At 46.2% G+C, this 18,739-nt stretch overlaps 1 protein-coding gene across 1 annotated transcript in view; it reads right to left on the minus strand.

The window, feature by feature from the left end:
* The window catches only part of si:dkeyp-14d3.1 (transmembrane protein 132C), a 402,929-nt gene that overhangs the window by 279,569 nt on the left and 104,621 nt on the right, over positions 1-18,739 (minus strand). The window lies entirely within an intron of this gene.

Raw genomic sequence — 18,739 nt, forward strand, 5'->3', positions numbered from 1 at the left:
TCTTGACAGGAGGACATGCTTGTTGAGCTATAACAGTATGATATATATCATACTGTTATAGCTCAACAAGCAAGTTTTCCGATATTGGATTATAAACCTCTTTGGACTGTTTTTCTGTGAACCGACATGCATGTTTCTACTGTTTTGGATTATTACCCTGGACTGTTATTAATCCAAAACAGTAGAAACATGCATAGGTCGGTTCACAGAAAAACAGTCCAAAGAGGTTTATAATCCAATATCGGACAACAGGCGAGAGATCAAAGCACAGAGAGGTCAGTACAATCATTACATTAAATCCAAATCGCAAGACCGAATAAACTGAATCATATAAATCATATAATAAATGCTCAAAATGTTTGCCAGGGCAGAAATATACTTCGCACTGATCCTATAGTTTTCAGTGCTTTAATAGTCCACATGTGATTAAACCAAGGAGAAACAGGTGTGATAGTTTTAGAATTCAGGTGAAGGAGCCCTCTGGTGGCGTTCAGGAGAAGCGACTCTTTCCAAGGGTGTAACACATAGGTCATGAAGAGCTAACAAAGCTTATCAAAAAATCAAAAGCCACAACATGTATGTTAGATCTAATACCAACTAAGCTCTTAAAATAGGTATTCCCTGTCATCTCGGAACCTCTTCTTAATATTAATTACTCCTAGCTATCCTTAAGACATGTCCCAAGAAACTTAAATGTGGCAGTTATCAAACTGCTTATTAAGAAGCCACAGCTTGATCCTAGAGAACTGGCTAATTACAGATCGATTTCAAATCTACCATGTATGTCTAAAATACTAGACAAGGAAGTATCCACCCAACTATGTTCATTTCGACAGAGAAATGGAATATATGAACAAGTTCAGTCAGGTTTTAGGCCCCATCACATTAAAGAGAGTGCACTTATCAGAGTTACAAATACCTTTCTCCTATCATCTGATCACGACTGCATTTCTCTTCTTATGTTTTCAGATCTTAGTGCTACCTTTGACACGATAGATCACAACATTCTCTTAAATATGCTGGAGAATTATGTTGGCATTAGTGGACTTGCATTAGCATGGTTTAGGTCCAATAAATCAGACTGCTACAACTTTGTATGTTTAAATGAGGAATTGTCAAATCAAACAAAAGTTAAGTATGGAGTGCCACAGGGATCAGTTTTAAGACCTCTGCTTTTCTCCTTATACATGCTTCCCCTGGGAGATATTATAAGAAATAATGGAATAGGTTTCCACTGTTATGCCGATGATACCCAACATTATATTTATTTTAAACCCAAATTACAGTTCTCCAGATTAGCAGAGTGTATCAATGAAATCAAAGATTGGATGGCCAGAAATTTCCTCCTACTCAATTCTGACAAAACAGAGGTACAAATGATTGGAAACAAAAACCTCTAAATAAAAGCCACTAAAATATAATTTGACTCTCGATGGATGTACAGTTACGTCATCATCTTCAGCAAAGAACTTAGGTGTTATATTTGATACCAATCTGTCCTTTGAAAATCTAATTTCCAGTGTTTGTAGAACAGCATTCTTCCACCTGAAAAATATTGCTAAATTACGACACATGCGCTCTTGCTGATGCTGAAAAATTATTTAATGCGTTGATGACCTCAAGACTAGATTATTGTAATGCATTACTGGGAGGATGTATAGACTATTAATTAATTGCCAACACAAGTCTTCATCAGCCAATTAACAAGGACAATTGCATCTATGTGAATTTCTGCAGTTAATACAGGATGGACTTGAAAGACATTAGTCATTAATCTTACAGTTCATACAAAATCTTTGTTTAAACACTGGCTCTTAACACTTACTTAGTTTACTAATTTTAAACCACGGCTTGCACTGCACACAAATACTTAATACTAGCATTATATTCATGTTATTCAGCCAAGAGGGGAACTGGCCCCCACAGTGAGTCTAGTTTCTCCCAAGATTATTTTTCTCCATTAATGAACATGGAGTTCCCCTTCTGTCGCTCTCTCCACGTTGTGTTGGAGAAGCGACACTAGGGGTCTCTCTTGAGCGCCGATATTCACCTCTGACCTATTGAAAAGGGCCAATGAGAGTTGGCTGTCAGTATTTGCATACCCAGCACCTGCATACCGGTATTTAAGCGGGGCAAATACGGAAGTTTAGTCAGAAAATTTGTCTGTCTGCAGTTTGCTGCGAGTTACATGGCATTAAAACGTTCCTGTTTCCTCTGACGATCTGCATGCTGTTGGATCTTGACGGCGCAAAACAGCGGCTTTCTCTTCTAATTGCACAGCGTGCATTGTTGCCCCTGAGCGCTTCGACAGCGCAGACACACACACACACACTGTGTACTAAAAGAGTAATTTCCCTAAAAGAGTAATTTCTCTAAAAGAGCAAACACAGCGGCGTTGAACGTCATGTTCTCACTGCGAGAACATGACCATGACCACGTTGCGGTCGCGGCTTGCTTTCACCCCAGCTGCATCCCGCATTGCTCCTTCTTCCCACGGGATTGAGGACGATGCGGTTGGCGCTGGGGGCGATTTGGGGGCGGCAGCGGGTGCAGTTTCACCGGGTAGTCCCCCGCGAACCTCCCGTTCCCCGACACGCTCGCTGGTCCCCGTCCACACTCGCGGCGATAGTGGCTCGCCTCACAGCCTGGCCGTCTATCCTCCCGAGCCCGAAGCAGATGAGCTCGCCGCTGCATCGGAGAGTGCGGTGTCTGATGCAGAGGACTCCCCTGGACTGCCGCCTTCGGGCCAGCAGGCCCAGGCTGAGGCCGACGCTCAGATGTCCGACATGCTTTCCCGGGCCGCCGTGAGCGTGGGGCTGGATTGGAACACTCCGTCCTCCCCACAGCCTTCACGGTTGGATGATTTGTTCCTGGGGGCAGCGCGCCGTTCGCGGCCTCGCATCCCCCCGGTCCCGTATTTCCCGGAGGTGCTTGATGAGCTGACATCTACGTGGAGAGCACCGCTCTCCGCTCGTCTAGGTGCCACCCGCTCCACTCTCTCCACCCTCGACGGCGGAGAGCGCCACGGATACGAGGCGATTCCCCAGGTCGATAGGGCAGTTGCGCACCATCTATGCCCCGGTAGCCCTACCTCCTGGCGTGGTCGCCCCGTACTCCCATCCAAGCCCTGTAGGACAACATCCTCGCTCAACGCGAGAGCCTACAGTGCGGCTGGACGCGCTGCCTCTGCCCTGCATGCGATGGCCCTCCTGCAAGTCCACCAGGCCAAAGCTCTCAGAAGCATGCACGGGGGTGGACCTGATCCTGATGTGCTGCAGGAACTGCGCTCAGCGACCGACCTCGCCCTGAGAGCGACGAAGGCCACAGCGCAGGCACTCGGACAGACGATGGCCACCCTAGTGGTCCAGGAACGCCATCTTTGGCTCAATCTGGTCGAGATGCGTGAGGCCGACAAGAACCGCTTCCTGGACACACCTGTCTCCCAGATTGGCCTTTTCGGCAACACCGTCGAGGACTTCGCCCAACAGTTCTCCGCGGTGAAGAAGCAGACGGAGGCCATCTCCCATATCATGCCCCGCCGCAGACCTGCCGCTACGGGCCCTGCCCCGTCTGCCCGCCGAGGGCGTCCCCCTGCGAAGAAACCAGCTCCTGCTCCGCCTCAACCCGGGCCCAGCTCTCAGCCCCAGCGTCGAGCACCCCGCAGGCGGCGCACGCCCCTGTCTCACTGAACCCCCTCTAGGACCCGGAAGGCTCCCAAGCGTTCCTGAGACAGCTGACCCAGAGCCCAAGACGTTAGCTCCGGAGGTGGTAAGACCGCTCCGTCCCCCGGTGGAGGGCCGGGAGGAGAATCCTTTGTTTTTTCATTTGCCACACCCTCTGACGGGGGCTGTGGTACCCACATTCTCAATAAAACTCGTCCCTTTGGTGCCCCTAGCGCAGAGCTGGGAAGCATGGTTTTCGCTTCCCAACGCATCACGCTGGCTGCACCGGACCATTCGACTCGGTTACGCAATTCAGTTTGCCCGGCTCCCGCCCCCCTTCAGGGGCGTCCGCTTTTCCACAGTACACGGCGAGCATGCCAGTTCCCTGCGCACGGAAATCGTGACCCTCTTAGCCAAGGGCGCGGTAGAGCCCGTCCCTCCAACCGAAATGAGGAAGGGTTTCTACAGCCCTTCATTGTACCCAAGAAAGGCGGCGGCTTACGACCAATCCTGGACCTGCGAGTTTTCAATCGGGCCTTGTTAAAATTCCCGTTCAAAATGCTCACGCAGAGAAATATTCTGGCTGGCGTTCAGCATCTAAATTGGTTCGCAGCGGTAGACCTGAAGGACGCGTAATTCCACGTCTCAATTCTGCCACGACATCGACCCTTCTTACGGTTCGCGTTCGACGGCCAAGCGTTTCAGTACAAAGTCCTCCCCTTCGGCCTGTCTCTGTCCCCTCGCGTCTTCACGAAGGTCGCAGAGGCAGCTCTTGCCCCGCTATGAGTAGCCGGCATCCGCATTCTCAACTACCTCGACGACTGGCTTATCTTAGCACACTCTTGAGAGTTACTATGCACACACAGAACCAGGTGCTCCGGCACCTCAGCCGCTTGGGGTTTCAGGTCAACTGGGACAAGAGCAAGCTCACTCCGGTTCAGAGCATCTCTTTTCTCGGGTTGGAGTTAGACTCAGTCTCAATGACAGCACGTCTCACCAGCGAGCGTGCTCAGTCGGTGCTGGATTGCCTCGCTTCCTTCAAGCCAGGCACAGTGGTCCCTCTAAAACTTTTCCAGAGGCTCCTGGGGTATATGGCGTCCTCCGCGGCGGTCGCGCCGCTGGGGTTGATGCATATGAGACCACTCCAGCACTGGCTCCAGACTCGAGTCCCGAGACAAGCATGGCACCACGGCACGCATCGAGTAAGGATCACCCCCGCCTGCCTCAAAACACTCTGACCCTGGACAGACCTCTGCTTTTTACGGGCAGGAGTGCCCCTGCAGCAGGTGTCCCGACGCGTTCTGGTCACAACCGACGCCTCCCGGTCCGAGTGGGGTGCCGTGTGCAGCGGGCACGCAGCAGCGGGCCGTTGGAAAGGGGCCCCGCTGCGTTGGCACATCAACTGCCTGGAGTTGCTGACCGCCCTTCTTGCTCTCAGGAAGTTCCTCCCGCTAGTTCGGGACAAACACGTCCTCGTGAGATCGGACAGCACCACGGTGGTGGCGCATATAAATCGGCAAGGCGGCGACGCTCCGCCACATGTCACAACTCGCCCGCCGACTCAAGTCGCTAGCGTACCACTCACATCCCCGGCAAGCTCAACGTCGTAGCGGACGCCGCTTATCACGACAACGCCTGCCCGGCGGGGAGTGGAGGCTTCACCCCAGTCGGTCCAGCTGATTTGGGAACGGTTTGGCAAGGCCCAGGTAGACCTGTTCGCCTCCCAGGAAACCTCCCACTGCCCGCTCTGGTACGCCCTAACAGAGGCTCCCTCGGGACAGACGCACTGGCACACAGCTGGCCCTCGGGCCGCGCAAGCACGCATTTCCCCAGTGAGCCTTCTTGCACCAGTGCTGTGCAAGGTCAGGGAGGACGAGGAGCAAGTCACGCTAGTGGCCCCCTACTGACCCACTCGGACTTGGTTCTCGAACTCAGGCTTCTCGCGACAGCTCCTCCCTGGCGAATTTCCCTGAGAAAGGACCTCCTCTCTCAGGGACGGGCACGCTCTGGCACCCGCGCCCAGACCTCTGGAACCTCCACGCCTGGTCCCTGGACGGGATGCGGAAGAGCTAGCCGGCTTACCGGCGACCGCTATGAATACAATCAACCAAGCCAGAGCCCCTCTACCAGGCACCTTTACGCTCTAAAGTGGCGCTTGTTCGCAGATTGGTGTTCTTCCCAAACTGAAGACCCGCAGAGATGCGCGATCAAGTCAGTGCTCCTGTTCCTACAGGAGAGGCTGGACAGGAGGCTGTCCCCGTCCACCCTCAAGGTGTATGTTGCCGCCATTGCCGCCCACCACGACCCTGTAGACGGCAAGTCTTTGGGTAAGCACGACCTGATCCTCAGGTTCCCGAGAGGCGCCCGGAGGTTGAATCCCTCCCGGCCAGGCCTAGTTCCCTCCTGGGATCTCTTGGTAGTCTTGGCAGGACTCCAGAGACCTCCCTTCAAGCCGCTTGAATCAATTGGACTCAGGGCCCTCTCTCTTAAGACGGCCCTGCTGATCACGCTCGCCTCTATCAAGAGGGTCGGGACCTGCAAGCGCTCTCTGTCAGCTTACACTTGCCTGGAGTTCGGTCCGGCAGATACGCCTGTGATCCTAAGACCGCGACCGGGCTATGTGCCCAAGGTTCCTACCACACCATTCCGAGATCAGGTAGTGAACCTGCAAGCGCTGCCCCGGGAGGAGGCAGACCCAGCCCTTTCGTTGCTATGTCCAGTGCGCACCCTGCGCATTTACCTGGACCGCACACAGAGCACCAGACGCTCTGAGCAGCTCTTTGTCTGCTTTGGGGGACGGCAGAAAGGGAATGCCGTCTCCAAACAGAGGCTCGCCCACTGGGTTGTTGATGCCATCACACTGGCTTATCACACCCAGGCCGTGCCCCTACCCTTGCGGGTCCGAGCTCACTCAACTAGGGGTGTTAGCGCCCTCATGGGCACTGGCCAAGGGCACCTCCCTAGCAGACATCTGTAGAGCCGCGGGTTGGGCAACACCCAACACCTTCGCGAGGTTTTACAACCTCCGCGTTGAGTCGGTTAGCGTCTCGTGTTTTGTCAGGTCCGAGCCCGTGAGAACTCGGTAACACGTAGACCGACCGGCCGGATGGATCGCTTGTGCCCAGCTCTTTTCCTGACGTCAAGGTTAAGTAGTGCTCTTTTTCCCAGGGCGCTCCACTCCAAGTCGGGACCCTGGTCGATTCCTCCCCAGCCCTCCGGGTCCACGGTTCAGCGGAGGAACTCGCCGACCCAAGCCACTGCGGGTACCCTGATGGCTACCCTGTACTGGTATAGGTGCTCCGCAGGTAAGGCCTCCTGCTCGGACTCCCCCTGTGTGTAATTCCACGGTTCTGTCCCCTTACGAGCGGACCCCCGTGTCTCCCTTAGGCAGTTACAGCTGCCCCGGTCACCGTGCCGTAGCAACTCCCCCTTGCGAGGCTGGATCTACCACCGCACCATACTTTCCACACGAGCCCTAAGACGGCCGTATGACGTGTCTACCACTTTTCCTCCCCAAGAAAAAGGGCAGGTGTGGTCTCCGCAGGGTCTGGGTAAGACCCCCTTCCCTATATGCGTGTAAGGGCCCCGGCCGTGATTGCTCTATGCGAGAAACATAGAGAGAAAAGAGGCCCAGCCAGGCTGGCCCGCTCCCATGTTGGCAAACATCGCCTTGTTCCCTCTCAGGGTAACTAGAAGGATCCCGATGTTCGTATGGGGCATTGGGGAAGGGTACGTGCAGCCAGGTACAGACGATGCGCGGCACTGGATGAATCCCTGCCCGCCTCTGTATCAGCAGTTCACGTACACGGTTCAGCACATGGCAAGATTGGAATGGGTCCCCTAGTGTCGCTTCTCCAACACAATGTGGAGAGAGCGACAGAAGGGGAACGTTTGGTTACGTATGTAACCTCCGTTCCCCGAGGGAGGGAACGACACGTTGTGTCTTTCCTCCGCCATGTCGCTGAACCGAGCCACTGTTGTGGCCGGACCATTTCCGGCTTCTCAGAAAAATCCTGACTAAACTTCCGTATTTGCCCCGCTTAAATACCCGTATGTGGGGGCGGGGTATGCAAATACTGACTGCCAACTCTCATTGGCCCTTTTCAATAGGTCAGAGGTGAATATCGGCGCTCAAGAGAGACCCCTAGTGTCGCTTCTCCGACACAACGTGCCGTTCCCTCCCTCGGGGAACGGAGGTTACATACGTAACCAAACGTTTTGTGTTCCTTGCCACAGTCAGCTTGCTCACAGGGGTTCAAAAATATAATTATTATTTAATTATTTAATTTCTATACACATTTTACAAGCATATTTAATCAACAAGTTTCTCGTCATGAGAATGAACCGAGTTGTGTTTGGAGTAGCATCTAGCCCTTTCTTGCTGGCAGCAACAATCAAAACACATCTCAAACATTATGAGTCTGAACAGCCAAAGTAGAAGCACTCAGAGAATCACTATATGCGAACGATCTCATTGCAAGCTCACCGGAATTAGATGAAGCTTATTCCATCACAACGCAAGCCAAAGCTACATTGTCCACAAATTCGAATTCTCTGGAGCTGAGCGATAGATGGATGAAGGATCTTGAGGAGAGTGCGGTTGAGTCAGAGACCCCAAACACAGTCTTGAAAGTGCTGGGATTGAAATGGAGACAAGGATGACTTTGTGTTTAACTTACAACAAATATTAGATGTCCTGAAAGGCAAGGAGAATACACAGAGAAGTGTACTACAAGTCTCATTGCACACCTTTTATCCAATAGGTTTACTAATGCCTTAGACCATCAGAGAAAAATGCCTTTTCCAAGAAATGTGGGCGCGAGGAACCTCCAGATCTAGCACCCAAATGGTGGCAGTGGTGCAATGAATTGCTGCAGCTCCAACTCGTGAATATTCCCAGGTGGCACCGCATTCTGAAACAGCAGGAATGTGGAACAGATTGCACATTTTCTATGATGCAAGCTAAAAGGGGTGCGGTGCGGTTGGATATGTGCAAGGCAAATGTGAAGATGTGAGAATTATTTCAAACCTAGTAGAATCCATGTCCAGAGTTGCACCCCTAAAGCAAATTACTTTACATCGACTGGAGCTAATAGGAGCCTTAGTAGGTGCAAGGCTGGAAACAAACTGCTAAAAGCTCTTAAGATGGAAGAAACTCAGCTTACCATGTGGACAGACTTTCAGTGCAAAGATGGTGACCCTTAGTGGCAAACAGAGTGACGGAGATTCAAAGTCTCACTAAGCCAGAGTCATGGTCACATTGGGATGGAAAGCATAACACAGCTGATCTACTTACAAGAGGACTGGTTGTGGACAATTTAATTAACAATCAGAAGTGGTGGAGTGGACCTGATAAAAGAACTTAAACCATTCCTGGATGGATATGGATTGCTTAGTGTAGGAGTAAGGCTGCAGAAAATGGACTTCACATTTAGAGAGCAACATCCATGGATTCTACCTACAAAACTTACTGTGAACTGTTGATTCAAAACTGTCATGAGAAAGTTTTACACTCAGGCTTAAGAGATACACTCATGCAATTCAGAGACAGGTTTTGGATTTTAAGAGGTAGACAGAGTGTCAAGCAGATAGTTGCAAAATGTGAAATTTACAAGAGGCTTAAAGCCAAGTCAGCACAGCAAATTGCTGCCCGATTACCAAGAGACAGAGTCATTGAATCTCCTCTCTTCAAAACAATTGGGGTAGATTTAGCTGGTCCACTCATGGTGAAGAACAATGGCTGTTCAAATAAGGCACACTTTTCACTTGTGCCATCATGAGAGCCATACATCTGAAGTTGGTCTCAGACCAAAAGAGAATTGCTTAAGAGGTTCATACTTTGAAGAGTAATGTACTCAGACAACACAAAGTCTTTCAAACAAGTGGATCAGGACTTAAAAGTTGAAATTTAAAAAAAAAATTATATATCAAAGATAAATTTAGAATTATTTAGTAATGATTTGAAGCAAATGGATTGGAATGATGTGATTCAAGGTAAAAATAGTCAGACATTCTGAGAAGACTTCATGGAAGTGTTTCAGCAACTTGTAAATAAATACTCTAAAGTAACAACTATGAAGAATAAACATACACAGTCTTTTCCATGGTTGAATAAAGATTTGTGACAATTAATGAAATTGAGAGATGTAGCTCTAAAAAAAGAATACAGATCGTTTAGTATATAAGGGTCTTAGAAATAAAGTTACGATGGAGCTTAGGAAAGCTAAGGCAACCTTTTATCTAGATATTATTAAGCAGGCAAAGGGTAATACTAAAGTGATTTGGCAATCTATACTGTATATAAATTAACAGGCAAAGGACATCGAAACCATGGAGTTGCAGAGATTAAGATAGATGGGATGCTTCAAAATGATGAATCTATAATAGCAGAGAATTGTAATAATTATTTTATTGAGTTTGTTAATAAATTAGGTGAGAATCTCACTGAATCTAAAATATCTCAGGATTGTAATTGTAGAGGAATATTGAATGATAATTTAATGTAACATTTTAAGGAAATAGATGAGACAACAGCTAATAAAATAATTGTATCATTAACAAACTCAAGGCAAAAGATAGTTGGGGAATAAATAGTGAGGTCATTAAAAACAAGGATAGTTTAATTACTCCTATAGCTTATATTATAAACCAATCCGTTAAAGAGAGTGTATTCCCTAGAGTTTTTAAAACAGCTGTGGTAACTCCATTATTTAAAGGAGGTGATAGATTAGAAGTAAGTAATTATAGACCTATCAGTATTCTCCCGATAATCTCAAAAGTGTTGGAAAAATTGATTGCTGGGCAGCTTGTAGAGCATCTAAAAAATGCAAATTTATTACATCCAATGCAATTTGGTTTTCGTGTGAATTATTCTACAGAAACTGCTTGTTGTTACTTTATAGAAAATATTAAGATTAAAGTAGAAGGCGGGACAGTGGGGGCAGTGTTTTTAGATCTTTGTGAGGCATTTGATACAGTTAACAATCCATACTTCTTACTAAATTATTGAATTATGGATTATCTACCGGTGAGTGGTGGTGGCGTAGTGGCTAAAGCACAGGGCTGTTAATCAGAAGGACACAGGTTCTAACCCAGCCACCACCATTGTGTCCTTGAGCAAGGCACTTAGCTCCGGGGGGATTGTCCCTGTAATAATTGCACTGTAAGTCGCTTTGGATAAAAGCGTCTGCCAAATGCATAAATGTAAATGTAAATGTATCTTCTAGTGTGCTGACCAAAGTGCTGTACAATACAAAATTATAAAAACAAAGTTATAAAAACTCACAACAATATAAGACCAGGACATTACATGCTATTAAAAGCCATTGAAAAGAGATGAGTTTTGAGAGAAGATTTAAAAATAGATAATGAAGGTGACAATCTAATACTGATTGAGGCAGACTATTACATAAAATAGGACCCACAACCGTAAAGGCTCTCCCTCCTCTACGCTTTAGCCTCGGACATGGGATATTGAGGATATATTGATCACCGGATCTCAGACTTCTAGGTGGATTGTAAGGATGTAGTAACTCTGATAAGTAACTGGGAGCTTGGTTGTGTAATGACTTGTAAACAAACAATACAATTTTAAATAAATTCTATCTTGAACCGGCAGCCAGTGAAGTGATTTTAAAATGGGGATAACATGATCGTACTTCCGACCTCATTTTAGAAATTGTGCTGCTGCATTTTGAACTACCTGAATTTGAGCAATAAGAGATTTGGAAATTCCACAATAGAGAGAATTACAGTAGTCTAGACGAGAGGTGATGAAAGCATGAACTGCTATCTCCAACGTTTTCTCTGACAAAAAGGTTTTAACTTTCGAGAGTAGACGTAGCTGAAATAAACTGGAACCTATGACAGCACTAATATGTAAAATTTCAGCTGGCTATCAAACTGGACACCCAGGTTCCGTACTTGAGGAGAGAGGAAAGCATTGAGATTTCTGCAATCAGCATTTCTGACATCAACATTTTTGGTAGGACCAAAGACAATCACCTCTGTCTTATCTTTATTCAAAAACAAAACGTTTTTGGCTAGCCAACCTTTTACTTCCTACAGGCAAGCTAGAAGACACTGCAATGCAATGTGATCATTTCGTTTAACTGGTAAGTAGATTTGAGTGTCATCAGCGTAGAAGTGGTAGGAGATCCCATGCTTTCTGATAATAGAACCCAGAGGGAGCATGTAAAGAGAGAAAAGTGCTGGTGCAAGAATAGAGCCCTGAGGCACACCACAGGTGAGGCTGGCCACAGAAGAGGTAAATTTGCAGAGCTTAACAAAGAACGTTCTATCAGTCAAATAGGATGTAAACCATTTAAGAACATTCCCTTTTAAGCCCACACATGATTCTAGTCTGGAGAGCAGTAGAGCATGATCAACAGTATCAAATGCTGAGGTCAGATTTAAAAGAACTAAAATCACAGTATCACCTGAAACTGTAGCTACTAGGATATCATTTAAAAAGAGCAGATTCTGTGTAATGTGAAAATTTAAAACCAGACTGAAAGGTTTCAAAGATTTGGTTGATCTTAAGAAATACCTGAAGCTGCATAAGGACAATCTTTTCCATTATTCTGGAAATAAAGACCAAAGTAAGACAGTTTGGTCAGAAGTTATTTAAAACAGATGCATCTAGTGAAGGCTTCTTGAGCAAAGGAGTGACAGCTACTATTTGTTTGAAGTACCGAGGATGAATAGTATCAAGGGGGCAAAAGGAGGGTTTAAGACTGGCAGTTATTTCTATAACTGTATGTAATGTGATAGTGTCAAAAGCATCCCATGAGGCTAGTGACTGCATAGAATTTAATTGATCCTCAACGCAAGGCATTAACTGTGATCTTAAGTTTGTAATTTTGTCACAAAAAATCTCAAGAAACCTTCACATAGTACAACTTAAGGAATAGTTATAGCATTAATGGGGGGGGTCAAAACAGAGGTTATAACAGAAAACAAAACCTTTGGACGAGGGTGATTATTAGTAATTAAATGTGAAAAGTAAGCAGCTTTTTCTGATTTACAGTTCGCTGATATGACAATAAGCAGTCTTTCAGTATTTCGAAAGAAACTCAAAGTTTGTCCTTTTCCTATTTTCGCTCAGCTTTTCTGCACGCATGTCTAGAATTGCGAGTAATGGAATTGAGCCATGGTTCAGATCTACTTTTCAGTTCACATTCTTTTAATGGTGCAGTATCATTTAAAATGTCCAACCATACAGAGTTTAGCAACCTGAGGTGGTGGTCAGGATCCAGATCTGGTAACAGAGATTCGAGGGACAGTGATGTACTGGTCATATTAAAACTCTGATTAAAATCTTCACAGAAATGAGGAGAGTAATACCGGACCAGTTCTTCAGCTAGAGTTGCTCTTTGAGTGAACATAGGGATAGACGTATAAAATAATATCGGCAGGGGATCGGATAACAAAGTATCCGAGACTTCTATATCAGCAACAGACAAACCGTATGAAATAACCAAGTCTAGAGTATGACCATGCATGTGTGTAGGGTCCTTTATCCACTGGACTAAATTAAAAGAGTCAATAAGGCTGAGGAACTCCTTCGCTAAAGGTTTTGACTGACAGCACACATGGATGTTAAAGTCACCAACCAGTAAAACGCGGTTGCATTTTGTAGTAATAAAACCTACGAATTCTGTGAATTCATGTATAAAATCTGAGTGTGGAGGTCAATAAACCACAGCTAGAATCACGATCCATTCCACTCCAGCCTTAATAACTTCGCTTCGAAGCTAGAATACCCAGTACAAGATACGGTCTGGCAGAGAGACTTAAAACAGTTTTTTTTAAACTAATCCAATAATAAACGCTAATCCACCCCCTTGTCCAATAAGTCGGGGGGCATTAAAAAATTTACAGTCTACAGCAAAACGACTTTATCCAAGTTTCAGTAATGAACATGAAGTCCAACTTGTGCTTGATTAAAGCTATTTTCGGAGGAGAAATTATGCTGGGAGAGTCTGTGCCTTTATCCAAGGAGCGGAGGTTTGCAGGAGTTACTCCCCCACGATCACTGACGTGCGGTCTGGGTAGGCAAACTAGGCACTGCCTACCCTGCCAAAATTCAAAAATAAAATGTTTATTAAATAATAAACTTGTATTTATATTTTTACTTTTTATTCTTGTGATTTATATATGCAATATGTGTGTTATTCCAATTGTTTAGACGTTATGATGACAAATGTAGCAGTTACGCATAATCAACTAAAAACAAATGGTAGAATAAGCAGTGCTTTTACGGTCCATTCATTGCAGACGACAAGCGGAAAACCCATGTTGCGCATGCGCACTTCGATCCTGTATTCTTTAACATGTACGGCAAAAAGCACAAATCTGCTGTGCCTTTTGACGTAAATATGTTATGCCCGTAATCATCTCCGTTACGTATCAGACATGGACCAATTAAAATCAAGATATTCCTGGACATTTGCGTAGCTGACGTCATTACATCACAGCTAACGTAGCCTACATGCCTAATCCCCGCCAAATTCAAAATCAAAATGACAGCACCGGCTGTAATCACGGAATTAAGAAATTTTTCCAAGCTCGATTTTAATTCCAAATATGAGTTAATTGCAAGAGGGAGGTCTACGCCAGCCTTAGATGGACTAGTACAGCAAAAGGGCCCAAAAATTATCCGATCATTTCAAACTGATTGGTATGTAAGAAAAGATTGGCTATGTGTGTGTGTGTGTGTGTGTGTGTGTGCGTGAGAGAGAGAGCGAGAGAGAGAGAGAGTACACTATATACATCCTGATTTGTACATTTCTTGATATGCTGCGCTTGTGCGTAACGTTCACTGTTATTACGTATTATTAGCTTAAACAATAAATCAGGTAATCTGGCTTTCATAACTCAGTGCCTAGCCTCTTTAAGACATCACCGCACGTCACTGCCCACGATGGAAGCGAAGACCGATCCAGGGAGAGGGGACTCGGGAGGATGTGTTCAGGATTACAGGGAGAATAGGTCGAAGCCAACGGAAGGGTAAATCACATGGGTGCCATACAGAAGTGCCGCTAAGGACACTCTTCCAAGCATAGGATGCAGGGCTAGATAAATAACTAGCCTGCAAATGTGCTTTCAGTCTGATGTGATCCCCCCTCATTTCTTGCGTCTTCTCCTGTGCTTTCTGCTGATCAAGTAGCAACAAAGCTCTCATGTATCATGCAAAAAGTTTCACTTTGGCCCAAGTCTTCAGATCTTACATTGAATTCTCAAAAAACAGTAACCATATATTTTAATAAGACGTGTAGAGCTTTTCCATATGTTTATGTTGATGGTCAGAAGTTAAACAATGTACAAAAAGTGAAATATTTAGGGGTTATTCTGGGTTCAACTCTTTCTTTAAAAAAAAAAAAAGACTAATACATTGAAATATAATATAGCAACATTTAGACATATTAGAAACTCTCTTACAAGGCATTTTGGGCATGATATTTTCTCATATTAAATACTATATTTCTTGTTGGTCAAAAGCAAACAAGATAACTTTAAAGCCCATTATATCACTTTATAAACAGGCCATTCAAGTATTACAGTAGATAGGATATCTTTGCAGTATCATCATTGTGGTATATTAAATAAATACAGGTTAATAAGCTTTGAAAATGTAATTGTTTATTCAAATGTTAGGTTTGTTTTTAAAATAGGTAATAACATTGCTCCTCCCCCTTTTAAAATATTTGTACATCTTTGTTCAGAACAAATGACAAGGGTTTCTAGATATACTGCACAGAGAGATTGCAGAATTCCTAAAAGATATTCAGCATTTGCCCAATCTGCCTTTTCATACAAGGCAATTAAAGAATGGAATAAGCTACCTGATGATCTTAAAATTAGTTTAGATTTCTATACGTTTTCCAGAAATGTTAAAAATTGTCTTTTAGTACTTCAAACTTATCATCATTAATTTTGTACGATGTTAGATTTTACTGTTAATGTATATGTGTGTATTTATGTGCATATATTTGCATGTTTTTTGTTTATATTGTTTTATTTACCAGCCCAGGGACTGCAGATGGAAATTAGCTAGTAGCTAAATCTGGTGCAAAGCATCTTTTCTCTTGTGAGATTAATGTTTTTGTGCATGGTCCCTGACAAATAAATGAATAAAATAAATCAAAGAACCTGATCTCTTAATCTTTCTCACTGAAAAGGGGATAACTTGGAAGTATATAGTTGAGAGAGCAACATGATGGGAGGTTTCTGGGAACACCTTGTGAGGACAACCAAGTCTTGCCTAAAAAGAGTTCTAGGTAAAGCCTCGCTAAATTTCAAAGAGCCGACCACCATTCAGACTGAGGTAGAAGCAGCGTTGAATTCGAGACCTCTTACATTCATTGTGAGTCTGATGAACCTCAACCATTATCTCCTTCTCATTTCCTCATCAGGAATCAACTCATTTCCCTACCACCTAAGGTCATAGCATCAAATGTTCATCCTACAGCCCAGAATCAAGAGACTCTGACAAGATGTAAATATTTTTGAGTGTTGAATGAGTTCTGGACTCTCTTATTTAAGGATTACTAGATGAACTTAAAATCCGCTCACAATTGTGCAAGCTCTAGGGCTACGGAGTTGAAGGTGGGAGATATCAACCTTAAAATCATACTCAAGTAGAAGTACTGTTACTTTCCAAAAAATGTAGTATGAGTAGAGTAAATGTAGCTGTCCAAAACACAACTCAAGTAAGAGTAAAAGAGGAGCTCATTTAAAAGTACTCATGAGTAGTGAGTAGTGAGTACTGAGTTGCAAAACTAGGGGTCTTTCTTGAAGGCCTTGGTTGCCACTAAACTTTAATTAAGGCCAATGAGAAATTGGCAGACAGAATTTGCATGTCCCTCCCCCAAACATACGGGTATAAAAGGAGGGAATCTTGTGTCTGTCCAATAAGATTTTTTCTTCGGAGCCGAACGGTTGTGTGTTCAGCAAGCTGGTGTTCCACTATTGTTCCACTCGCCTCTAAGAGCATTGCTGTATGGCACATTACCAGCAGCTTTCTCCCTTCTCTGCACACTAGTACAGTCCACGCCCCTGAGTGCTTCGACAGTGTTTCCTTAAAGAACAAATAGACCTGTAAAAGAGTATCCAGTCTGAGCATGACGCAGCGATGTCTGCTATGCTTGCCCAGGCTCCTGGGGCATATGACATCCTCAGTGGTGGCTGCGCCGCTCGGGTTGATGCTTATGAGACCGCTTCAGCACTGGCTTCAGACTCGAGTCCCAAGATGGGTATGGCACTGCGGCACTTACTGTGTGTTCATCACCTCTTTCGGCCACCAGACATTCAATCCTTAGACAGACCTCTGTTTTCTGTAGACGGGAGTCCCCCTACAGCAGGTGTTCAGATGCGTCATGGACGCCTCCAAACTGGGTTGGGGCGCCATGTGCATCAGGCACGCAGCCGCTGGCACCTGGACAGGACCGCGTCTACGTTGGCACGTCAACAGCCTAGAGTTGCGGAGGTCTCTCCCACTGATCCAGGGCAAGCACATCTTGATCCGTGTCCCCCTCCACCTTGAAGGTCTATGTAGCCACTATACCGGCTCACCACAATGCAGTGGACGGCAAGTCCTTAAGGATGCACAACCTGATTATCAGGTTCCTTAGAGGCACCCGGAGGCTGAACCCTCCCAAGCCATGCCTGTTCCCCTCATGGGATCTCTCAGTGGTCCTTTCGGGCCTTTAGAGACCACCCATGGAGCCACAAGAGTCAGTCGACTTAGAGCCCTCTCCTTGAAAACGGCCCTCCTGATTGCGCTCGTTTCCATCAAGAGGGTTGGGGACCTGCGAGCCTTATCGTTGGACCTGCCCAGCCTTATCGTTGCTGTGTCCAGTGTGTGCTTTGCATACTTATGTCGACCGCACACAGAGCTTTAGATGTTCTGAGCAGCTCTTTGTTTGCTGTGGCAGACAGCGGAAAGGGGCGCTGTCTCCAACAAAGGTTACCCACTGGGTCATCAACGCCATGGATGGCCTATCAGACCCAGGCCATGTCCGCCCCCTTGCGGGTTCGAGCACACTCTAGGAGCAGTGTGGCTTTCTCGTGGGCGCTGGCCAACAGCACCTCCCCAGCAGACATCTTGAAGAGTGGTGGCCTGGGCAACACATTATACCTTTTCTAGATTCTACAATCTCAGGGTTGAGTCGGTCTCGTCCCATATTTTCTCAGGTCCGAGCACATAGAACTCGGTAATGCAGAATGGCTGACCGGGGTGTTCCGCTTGCACACATCGCCCTTCCCCTCAACTGAGGCGATCACGTGCACTCTTTCTCCCAGGAGGGTCCAATAGGCTCGCGCTACCTGGATGTCTTTCCTCCCTAGCCCTCTGATCCGCGAATTCAATGGAGGAATTCCCGACCAGACCCACTACGGGTACTATATACTCTGTACTGGAATAGGTGCTTCACAGGGTTTGGCCATCACGGATTAATCCCCCTTTGTGTATTTTCAGTGGAACGGTCCCCCTGCCGGCAGTCCCCTCTGCACCCAGTCACTGTGTTTGTAGCAACTCCTCCCTTGCTAGGTAGGATCTACCACCGCGCCACTTCCACATGTGGCCTGAAAACCCATGTGACTTATTAGCCACATTTAACCTCCCCCCAGCCTGGGCAGGATGTGGTCTCCATGGGGTCTTTTCCCCCTGAAAGAATAGGAGTTGGAAAAGAACACCTTCCCCGATGCGTGTTATAGCGTTTAATGGCCCCAGCACCTGCGTCAGCAATTCGCGTACACGGTTCAGCGCAAGCCGTGATTGAATAGGGACACCTAGTGTTGCTTCATTTGACACAACGTCGAGTAAGCAACAGACGGGGAATGTTTAGTTTACTATTGTAGCCCCCGTTCCCTGATGGAGGGAATGAGACGTTGTGTCCCGCCAGCCACGACACTGTACCGAGCCACTGTAACGGCCAAACCTCATTCTCGGCTCCTCAGTGCAAAACCTGAATGGACAGATGCACGATTCCCTCCTTCCCACCCATATGTCCGGGAGAGGGGCATGTAAATACTGTCTGCCAATTTCTCATTGGCCTTTTCTCAAGTTCGGAGGT

Source organism: Xyrauchen texanus, chromosome 27 (genome assembly GCF_025860055.1).
Source record: "Xyrauchen texanus isolate HMW12.3.18 chromosome 27, RBS_HiC_50CHRs, whole genome shotgun sequence".
NCBI classification, from domain to species: Eukaryota; Metazoa; Chordata; class Actinopteri; order Cypriniformes; family Catostomidae; genus Xyrauchen; species Xyrauchen texanus.